We start from the raw sequence: 10,643 nt of genomic DNA on the forward strand, positions 1-10,643 counted from the left end.
TGACTTTATAGAGCCACACATAATCTGACCTTTTGTGCACAGGAATTAACTGAATAGCAGAAACTGAAGAGGTGCAGCTTCATCTCAGATGCACCATGAACTGGATGACATGGTACATGAGCAGATGACATTTTTTAACACACCCGATTCCAAACGCAAACGATATGCATAGTACATGGATATCAGTCAGGATTGACACATCACTATATTCGTACTAATAATCCTATGAAGTGTCCATGGAATAGAGAAACACACAGACAAGTAGCTGCAAGAGTAATTGATGTAATAACAGAAAGGAAACTCTATAACACAGTAAGATAATGGTAAGATAATCAGAGAAAACAGAACAGCAACATGAAGCCGGATACAGCATCAGTAGAGGAAATATGTGCACAATTACATTATCTCATATTGTATTTTTGAACTATATTATTGGTATGTCTATGGCCATCTTTATGCCATTTATTGCCAATTGGTGTTTCTATCTCTTCTACAATTAGCTGCTATCATCAGCAATGGACTGATATACAGTCCCATCCCACTTGCTGCCACCTTAAGCATGGGTGCCCATATACAAAATATCATTCTGGCTATTATAATGCTTGTAATTTGACTCGGGTTGTGTCCTGTCATCAGTAAAGTGTTTGCTGTCAAGTAAGCTGTGGCAAGTGACTTTTTGTAACTGTTATTACCTGTTAAGCGAGTTAGCCTAAGAAAATAATATTTATAAAAAAAATAGCTGTTGCTGTTCAGCCTTATTGTTTGTTTACTATGGTTAAAGTCTTATCACATGAAGGAGTAGCCCAAAATATGGAAATTGCCTTTGATTTCCTCTTAAACCAGGAGAAAAGTTCATGTGGACACCTCTGGCTGAAACATCTTCTCAGTCTCCTCAAATCTATATTTTTGTCAACATAAATACAAATCACATAAAGAAGGACACACAAAGGAATAGTTGCTGCATCTCACAATACGGGGACTTTCCCTCAACATTCAGGAAGCCTTCCAGTGTGACCTGGTTCTAAACAGATTTTACTGTGAATGATTTCAAAATAAATTGATGAGGTAATTTCCTCATGACTGTTAAATGTCGTACATTTTTACACTTAAATGTGTAAAAGTGTAAGTCATTTTGCAGTCATGAGGAAATCAATAGGCTAGGATAGGTAATTCTAAAACAACTGGACTTGCTGAGTAATCATTGAAGATGTTTCACTACTCATCCGAGCAGCTTCTTCAGTTCAACTAATTCAAATATGACTATATTTATGTCAATGTGCAGATAAGAACAGGATCTACCCATGATCCCTGAGGTTTTACATTATCTAAAAATCTAAAAGAGATACTGTTCTTTTCCAAAGTAAAAGTGTTGCAACTCACGTCATTGCTGGTACTAAGACTGTGCTGTGATATTACCTTGTATGTCCTAGACCTCCAGCCTTTTCTCTGACCTAGCAGCTTTGTTTGCAGATCAAGCCTTGTATTCTTAATTCATACACTTGCATTTAATTTAATAAGCATGCTGCTAGGGTAGAGTTCCTGATAGTATATCTGGTAACATTAGCATCAGATGTGGAACATACCCTTTCCCTAAAAAAAAATGCAACCATTACAAGGAATTTCAAAGAAACTATTGTCGATTTTGGGCAATCATTTTGCTTCATTACAATACAAGTTACATTATTTTTGGCAAATAACCAATTATACAAGTTAAACTTGCAATATTTGCTTGTTAAACTGTATTTTTAACTTTCCAAGTAAAGGCTTGTGCCCAAAGTGTTTAAGTTTCAGTAATATGCCTACAGATGAGAACATAAAGGCTTTGAAATAAAAATATAGGAATTGTCTTTTATGGAAGGAAAGTGTTGACTTTTGTTTAAAAACAACAACAAGTTTTGCATTAGTAGTCTTGAGGCATAAGACTGAAGAGACATTTGCCACAACCATGTGAATACACCACTGGAATCAAGGACCCGATGGTCCCAAACGTGCCTCCCCTGGTCCTCCCGTGCACAAGCCCAGGGAGGGAACCTGTGTGCACTGAGCACCCTGCACCTTGAAATAGAACAGTGTAGACTTGCTGATCTCTTGTCTTGGGAACGGATTGTCATGCCAGATGATTGTGTAAGGTAGGTTACTGATAGGATCTGTGAGTGAAAACCAGCAAAGCAGCCCTAAGCCTTCTAATTACTAAAATAATCAGTTTTGGACTTTTGCTGCACATTTATTTTTGTACGTTGCTTTAGTCTATCTATTATAGAAAATCCGTAAAAATGCATACAAAGCCAAGCCCAAGGCCTTGCAGAAAATGATGTCATTCTTATTGTGCTTCTTCAATCCCTCAATATTCAGGATTTTGTTTAATTCAAATAATGTAGCATTTTCAATTAGCATATCTGGAAAATTCCAAATATCTTTTGATGCAAAGCAAAAAAGTATTATTCTGCTATTTGTTGGCAGCATGATGTTGTAGGTTTGAATGAATAAGTCTGATATTCAAGACTGAGAACTTCCTTATCTTGTTTCCCCCCAAAGTTAACAGTTAATGGCTTTTGTCAAGGGGGATGAGAGGAACTTTAGTGTTGGGGCAGATTCGGGGAGATTTAGTCGCCTGGCAACTAATCGCCTCTTCTGCAGGGCGCAGTAGCGATCCTAGAGGGGGGTGGGCCCTGGTGCGTGACGCGCAGCCAGGCCCCGCCCTCTCCGTACGGCCGCATTTGGTCGCATTTTCAGCTGCGAACGGACTGCCGGGGGGCCCTGAGGGGGGGGGGGTGAGGGCCCTGGCCCTCTCGCACCCCCTGCTCCCCCGGTAGTTCCGCCACTGGCGGGGCGACACTCTCCCAGAACTGCCTTCCGCCTGCTTGAATGAAGAATTGCCTGCTCTTTGTTTGATCTGAATGATTAGTGGCAGGTCAGGAGATGGCACCGAACGATCATTCATCCGATATGAAGGTAAATCTGCAAGTCTACGGCCAGCTTTAAGGTGTGGCCCCTTCAGTCCTATTCCCACAGGCCTATCCGACCAATATCTGGCAGTTGATTTTCATGTTGGAGCTAGAACTACAGCTGTGTATTGATGTGGTCAAGCTTTGGTGAAATAAAAAAAAAGTGGGTGATTACATCATGCAAAAGGTATTTTAGGGCAACATATTTATCAGCAATTTCTAAAGTTTTTTTTTCCCAATAGTATATCAACATCAAAATATTTAATTTAACCTTGGTTATTGAAGGTAGTAATTTGGAGCCTTTAAGAACCCAATGATGGATTCAAAAGCAAAGTTAAATAGGAGGAGAGACAATGGATGCTATTGAAAGGTTCCTCTCAATAGGGTTAATGGGTCTGAATATTCTTCTGGCACTATAATCAGGCTTTGGAAGCTGAGTATGTAGACATTATTAAGTTCAAGAATAGGGCCTCTAAGTATTTATGGTATTTTGCATCTTTTTAAAATGATGAAGTTGATTCGTTTTTTTTTTTTAAAGGGGACATAATCATTTCCTAAAACGGACTCTTGCAATATAGCCACCCCAAACTTAATGACACACAAGTGGATTCCACAAGTTGAATAACCCCTACCCACCGTCTTGTTATCTGACATATTAAGTTCATTATACAATTTTTGCAGTGTAATCAGACTTCAGAAGGGCATACATTGTGCATTTGACAGTGCTTTAAAAATTATGCAATCCCTTTGCCAGTGAACACACGAAAACAAGAATAGTGTCAGTCAGTGGCATAACTAGATGTTACTGGGCCCCACAGCAAATTTATTTTAGGGCCCCCAAAATATTCAGAGGTTGTCCTGTTTTACCAATATATATTGAAAATGCTCATTAAGTAGGGCCTCATGGGGCCCCTAAACCTCCTGGGCTCCCCTGCAGCTGCAGGGTCTGCTTCCTCTGTAGTTACGCCCCTGGTGTCAGTGCCAGAAATAGATTAGACAGTATAGGCACATATCAGGCTAAACTGGGGTGGGTCCAATAAAGGGGAAGAGATTTGCGGGGTGAAGAAGTGAGTGTTGAACTAATTAGCGGAGGGGATTATTTTGTGCAGACCGGGCAGCTATACTACTTTTTCTGACTTTGGAGAATGCGAACTATGGGTTGCAGATGAGTGCAGAGTTGGACCAACCTATCCCTATGTAATTTCCTTTTCCAGTATTACAGTGCAAAAAATAGCATTTCTCAATGTTTCTCAGTTCACTTGCCCCCGCCATGGGATTTTCCCATATATAACTATGATATTTTCACTGCTGCTGTTTTATACCTAACTAAAGAAGCAGCAAAAAATCCGTGTCCCACAGGCCAATCTGAATCCCTTCGGGAAGGCCAACTTCCCTGAAAGATGGTGATAACTCTGTTACCTTACTAATTCATTTGAATGGTTACTTTACTAGATAAGCACATGCCTGAGGGAGGATTCATAGGATGAAAAATTACCTTATCAGATTTATGCTTAAATATTGCAGCGTAAATGCTTTCAGACACTTTGGTATCTGGACGAAGATAGTAACTAACTATATTAGCACCCACCCTGTATTATGGATAAATATGTGTTTTTACAATATTTTTGTATGTGAATAACAGCAGCAAGTTCCTTGTCCAAAAGGGCAGCCTAAAAACAATAAATACTGTTATGGTTGCAATGAAGTGAAAGCACAAACTGATGCTGGCAAATATGGAATGCAAATGGATATAAAATGAGGAAGAAAGTATAGTCACCATGGAAATTAAAAGGATTTAGGAGCAACAAGAAATAAGAAACCCACTTCTGCATTTGTAAGAGGTGGCTTTTGAAAGCTTTTCCTATTAGTACTATGACATATGGAATGTTTTGTCACCAGCAATAAATTTGCATTACAACAGGCAACAAAATGCCCCTGTTTTTATTACTACCAGTAGTTATGCAAATCACTGGTTTCCCACTTTTCCAGTAACTACTGTTAACCTATTTGTTATATATTCTATGTAGTGTAACTTGTTTTATGTGTATTACTTCTGAAGATATGTGTCAATAGTTTTTGTAAATAAATATAAATAATACACAAAAGCCATGAATATCCTGTACATTATATCCTTATAAACGGTGAGTTCTGATGTCATCAGTTATAAACGGTGAGTTCTGATGTCATTTCTGTCACATGACTCATTGAAATTTGTGTATAATAATAAATAAAGTACCCCCAGTTGCAAAATATGAGGATATTATAAGTCCTCGGCCTCGTGTTTTTATATGGTCATGAAACTCCTCGGTAACTTATAATATCCTTATATTTTACAAGAGGGGGTACTATATTCACTATATATTTTGATTGATCTCTTTCGTTAAAGAACCCTTATAACCAAGAATACTTGGTACATGTGTATATAATAATAAATATACATATTTACATAAATATATCCTTGGTCAACAACTACTGCCACTTAAAAGCACCTATGCAGCGAAGGTTTCCTGTGGCTACCAAACCTGCTGCAGAACATTAAGCTACAGTATGTACTTGTAGCTTTTGACCTCAAGGAAATACATGGGACATAACCCTTTACTCTAATCAGGTCTCCCCCCCCCCACCAAAATAAATCAAATCTATGCATTGGTGCAACTCAGCTGACACTCTCTTATTATTATTCATTCTTTATGTAGCACCTACAATTTAGGATAGAACTCCACTGGCGATTTCAAGTGCGATAGCTTCCGTTCTGACACGCTGAGTTGAATCCCAGGCGTCACTTCAGATGCACCAAATCTAAGGTAAGTAATAGGAATGTCGGACGTTGTTGCTGAGTGCATATGACAGGACATGATTGTCAGATGAGAACGCTGCATGTTGCGTCTTCATCCAACAGTTGTGTTGGATGCACGCATCAATAATGTCCGACTTTCCTATTACTTACCTTAGATTCAGCGCATCGTAGCGACGCCTGCGATTCATTTCAGCGCGTCAGAATGGACTTTATCACACTTAAAATTGCCCATGGAGTTCTACCCTTACACTTAGGGGGTTATATATTAAAGTCTGATTTTTTTTTATGGTCAGCCTTTTAAAGGAGAACTAAACTTCCTTTTAGGCAAAAGTCCCTACTGGCCCCCCTCCCTATCTCCCCCCTGCACAGTGTTACCCCAGAATTGTGTCCCCTATTGAAATACTGACCGCACATGCAGAGACAATGCAGCGGAGCTCACGGATGCCATCTTTGTCGCTTCGCTATTCTTTGTTAAGAATGTGCGGTTAGAGTAATCTTCAGGTTTGTTACAACTGCACATGTGGAAATTGCCGAATGGAAGGAAGAAGATGACTCTCGTGAACTCTCCTGTGCTGACTCTGCATGTGCTGTCAATATTTCAAGAGGGGACACAATTCAGGGGTAACACTGTGCAGAGGGGAGGCAGGGAGGGGGGCCAGCGGAGGGGGGCCAGTGGGGACTTTTGCCTAAAGGGGGGTTTAGTTTAGGGGAAGAATAAAAAAATTTAGTAGAAAAAAACCTAGAGTTATTCGTTATTTATTAAACTAAGGTGTTAAAAGTCTGACAAAAGTACTCCAGCTCAGACCTGCTGAAGTAGAATTCAATGGCAGATGTCCCATCTATATCCTGGGTTTCATTCAAAAATCTGAAGATTTTTTGGTTTTCGGGCGTCGAACCTGAACTGCAACAAATCCCAAAAATTTGTACGATTTCGATTTTTTCAAGATTTTACAAATTTTTTTCCGGCACAAGAAATTTTCGGAAAAATGTATTGATAAATACGGGGGAGAAGTCTGTGCATATTTTGTCAGAGTTGTCTTCAGAAAATAGTGAGAACTTTTTGGATTTTGATAACTCCCTTATTCTTATACATTATTCAGTCCCTGATCCACACACTAATCACAATCACATACACTATGGTCAGTTGCACAAACAGATAGTGCCCTGTAAGTAACTGAGCCTTGGACCACAGTGCTGCAAAAAACAGTAATGCTAACTGTACTGAGGTTTAAAAACTATCGCTTTTAAAGTTATTGTTTTAAATGTTGAACTCAAGAGACAGAAAAAAATGGTTGGACTATTAATTTCTTGTATTTGGTATTAGATTTCACCCGCCATGATTGCACTCACTATATACCTTTAGGTCTATTTCCCAGGTCATATTACTTTGCAGTTGTTTGAAGTCTTTTGTCTTTGATAGAATATATGGTGTTTGGATTTTAAGCTCTGCATTTAATGGCATTACATTGCAGTTTCCGCACTTTACTCCATAAATCCCGCAGATATACATTACACTGGAAAAAAAACATTTTAAGGGGCTTTTATTATCTATATAACAAAAAGTAATTTAGAGAAGGAAAATGACCCCTAAATTACTAAAGTGCTTGTACAACGAGTGTATATGTAAATAAAAAGAAGTAAAAACGTGAAAAGGGAGCTAAAAAAAAGCTTACACACTAAAGCATGCATTGTTAAATCTTGCACAAAACTAAAGATAGTATCAAATCCAAAACAAATACCAAATATGTTTATAATAGTAGACAATTGTGTTATTATTATTGTTATCATTTTATTTGAATTTGATTGCATTTATATTTCTATCTTCTCAGATACGATGGATGGAAATGCAACTTTTAGTACCATGTCTCGGTTTCTAGTATTTGTGGCAGTTAAATAATATTCACTTTGTGGGCAATAAAGCAGCTCACATTTATATATGGCAGTCTCAGTAATGTTGATATGAGGCATTTGAGAAAGCTGAAATTGAGTAAATGTTGGAACTGCAATAATCTATAGAGAATGTTTCAGCAGGTAAGTGATGTAAGTGGTGCAGGTCTTCCCTTTTTCCTCCAAATGCGAAATACTCTTATAAATAATCTATATTTTTTCTTTTTTCTCATTTTAGATTAATAATGGTGACCATGAATAAGCTGCTGATTATGGCGTGCTTGGTGACGATGTTAATTTTAGTGGCTTCAGACTGCCACATTAATAAGCTGACATTTTACATTGCAGTACATACCAAACTCAAATAAGCCATTGTACTTTATATATGCTACTACTGACATAGACTGGCCATACACGTGGCAATTTGCTTGTATGGCAAGATCCCTACATGAGCAGATCTCTGTCAGCCATGAGTTGGGTTTATGTGATCTTTGGCCCCCGGGGTCAATGATTGTTTCATACTGTGGGATACCTGCCTATTTTCTTGTAGATATATGTCAGACAAGCAGTCTGGAGTGCACTAAGGCACTCATCATACATCCTGCTGCCATATACATGTCCCCCTTCCTCTACTCCCAGATCTGAGCAGGTACAAATATAGGGCTATGGAACATAAACGGTGTCAAAAATACCAGGGATCACTGTTGGTTACTTTTACTTGTAGTAAAAAGCTCAATGAGTAGCAGGTCAAGCATATTTATGTGGTGTATCCAGGGTTTAACTTTGCCATTGTATAGATGTAATGTGGCAGAAAAGATATAGCCTGGGGCTAAATGCTACCGTTTCCAATTTAAGAGTGAAGGTGCTGTTAAGGGTTAAATAGCATTCCTTAAAAGCTAAATGAGGCACCCATGGAGCTGGGTTTCTGCAGATTAAAAGCCAGACCTCTAAAAAGGCTAATGAATCGGAAAAACACAAGTGAGACTGCTGAAAACAATTTCTAACTAGCAGTGAGTGAATAGAAAGCAAGAATTGTGAATTCAGCCACACGAATATGTTTTAGCCCTTCTTGATATATTGCTAGTATGCTCACAGTCCTTTACACCTGATTGCTGGTTTCCCTGGGCTAGTATGCTCACAATAGGTTGCACAGTATTGCCGGTCTCCTTCGGCTGGTATATGTACAGCCCTATTGCTGGTCTGGTGTAATATGCCATTCACCACTTTTGCAATTGGTTTTCCTTTACAATATTTGTGCTTTTTAGTTAGGGCTCCTACACACGGGAGGTTTTTCCAGCACTCCCCTGCTTTGCGCTTTCTTCCGTTCAGCAAAAGGGGAGCGTAGGAGTAGATGCACTCAATTATTGTGAAGGGGGCTGTACTCACATAGACGCATGTATTCGCCGAATGCAGGTGAAATGCAACATGCTGCATCCCAACCTGCGTTTGGCGCTTACATGCATCTGTGCGATTCCATTCCCCTTCAAAATAACTGAGTGTGTCTACTCCTGCGCTCCCCTGCGGCTGAACGGAAGAAAGCACGATGCAGGGGAGCACCAGAAAAAAACGGCCATGTGTTAGAGCCCTTATTTAGCATTTGATTCAGCAGCTCTCCCATTGCAATTTCAGCAATCTGATTGCTAGGGTCCAAATTACCCTAGCAACCATGCACTGATTTGAATAAAAGACTGGAATGTGACTAGGATAGAGCCTGAATAAAAAGAGTAATAAAAAGAGTAATACAAATGAGCAATAACAATAAATGTAGAGCCCTACAAGCATTTGTTTTTAGATGGATCCAGTGACCCCCATTTGAAAACTGGAAAGAGCCAGGATAGAAAAAGGATAAATAAATAATTAAAAATAAACATAAAATAATGACCAATTGAAATTTTTCTTAGAATTGTCCATTCTATAAAATACTAAGGGCTCTTAAACACGGACGTCTGTTTCTGTGTTTTTCGAACACATGCTGAGTGTGCAAAAACCCTTAAATTGCATTTAAACACAACTGAGCTATTTTTTTCAGTTCTAACTGCAACCCTCTACTCTATTGATTGCTGAACACACATCAAGCTCAAGAAAATGCAGCAATGAAATGCAAATGGAGAAAAATGCAACTCTCATGAGCCAGGCAGAATATTATGGAATCAATTAGCAAATGCGTTTACTTGTGATCAAACCTGGGGTTAAACGCACGCTGAACACATAAAAAAAAAATGCCCGTATGTAAGAGCCCTAAAAATGTCAATTTAAAGATGAACCACCCCATTGGCGTCTCAATTGATTACAAAGAAAACTTTGCACACTTTTATATAAAAAAAAAAAAAGTAAAAGCAGCATAAAAATCATACTGTAGATCAAATGTGGACTAAGATGCTTATACCAGTGACACAATATATTTGCTTTGGGTACTGAAGTTTGCCTTACCTTGAGCATGCAATACATCTGAAGAATGATTGAAAAAATAGGCATCGCAGACAGGTGCCACATTCCAGATAGGACAACACACAGCCCACTCCTATTTTACCTCCACTCTTACTGCATATAAAAGGTGTGGAAAATACGCCACAGCCCATACACATACCAATAGTCATGGAGCTTAAAGGGGCAGTACTCCACCTTAAACAAAATGCATTCGATGAATAAATCGTACTTGTGCTGAACATACTTTTTGACTATTGTTTTTATTTCCAAAAATCTGGGATTTTTGTTATTTCCTGCGCCAAACTGATGTTAGAAATTAAATCTACCCCAAACAAGACAATCACAAAAAGGGGTGATAGGAGGGTGTTGTATACTGGTAATTATCAACCTCACCAGAACCAAACATGGAGAAGCTAAATATGAAAAATATCAAACTCTCCAGGTCCAGGATTGCTTGTTTGCTGCAATTATTTCTCCATATTATCTTTATGTTGCACAATAGCCATTCTGGCAGAAACCCACCCATGGAACATCACTTTATTGTTGGCACATACAACAGCACAACTGATTAGATGAGAATATGATTA

The 10,643-nt window shown here is 38.7% G+C and overlaps 1 protein-coding gene across 1 annotated transcript in view; it reads right to left on the bottom strand.

The window, feature by feature from the left end:
• Positions 1-10,183, bottom strand: part of plekhg7.S (pleckstrin homology and RhoGEF domain containing G7 S homeolog) — a 55,190-nt gene extending 45,007 nt beyond the window's left edge. The window contains exon 1 of the mRNA XM_018256020.2: positions 10,060-10,183. The gene's annotated coding sequence lies outside the window, so the exon portion shown is untranslated. The remainder of the gene's footprint in view (positions 1-10,059) is intronic.
• Positions 10,184-10,643: the final 460 nt, after the last annotated feature.

Source organism: Xenopus laevis, chromosome 3S (genome assembly GCF_017654675.1).
Source record: "Xenopus laevis strain J_2021 chromosome 3S, Xenopus_laevis_v10.1, whole genome shotgun sequence".
In the NCBI taxonomy this organism is placed as follows: Eukaryota; Metazoa; Chordata; class Amphibia; order Anura; family Pipidae; genus Xenopus; species Xenopus laevis.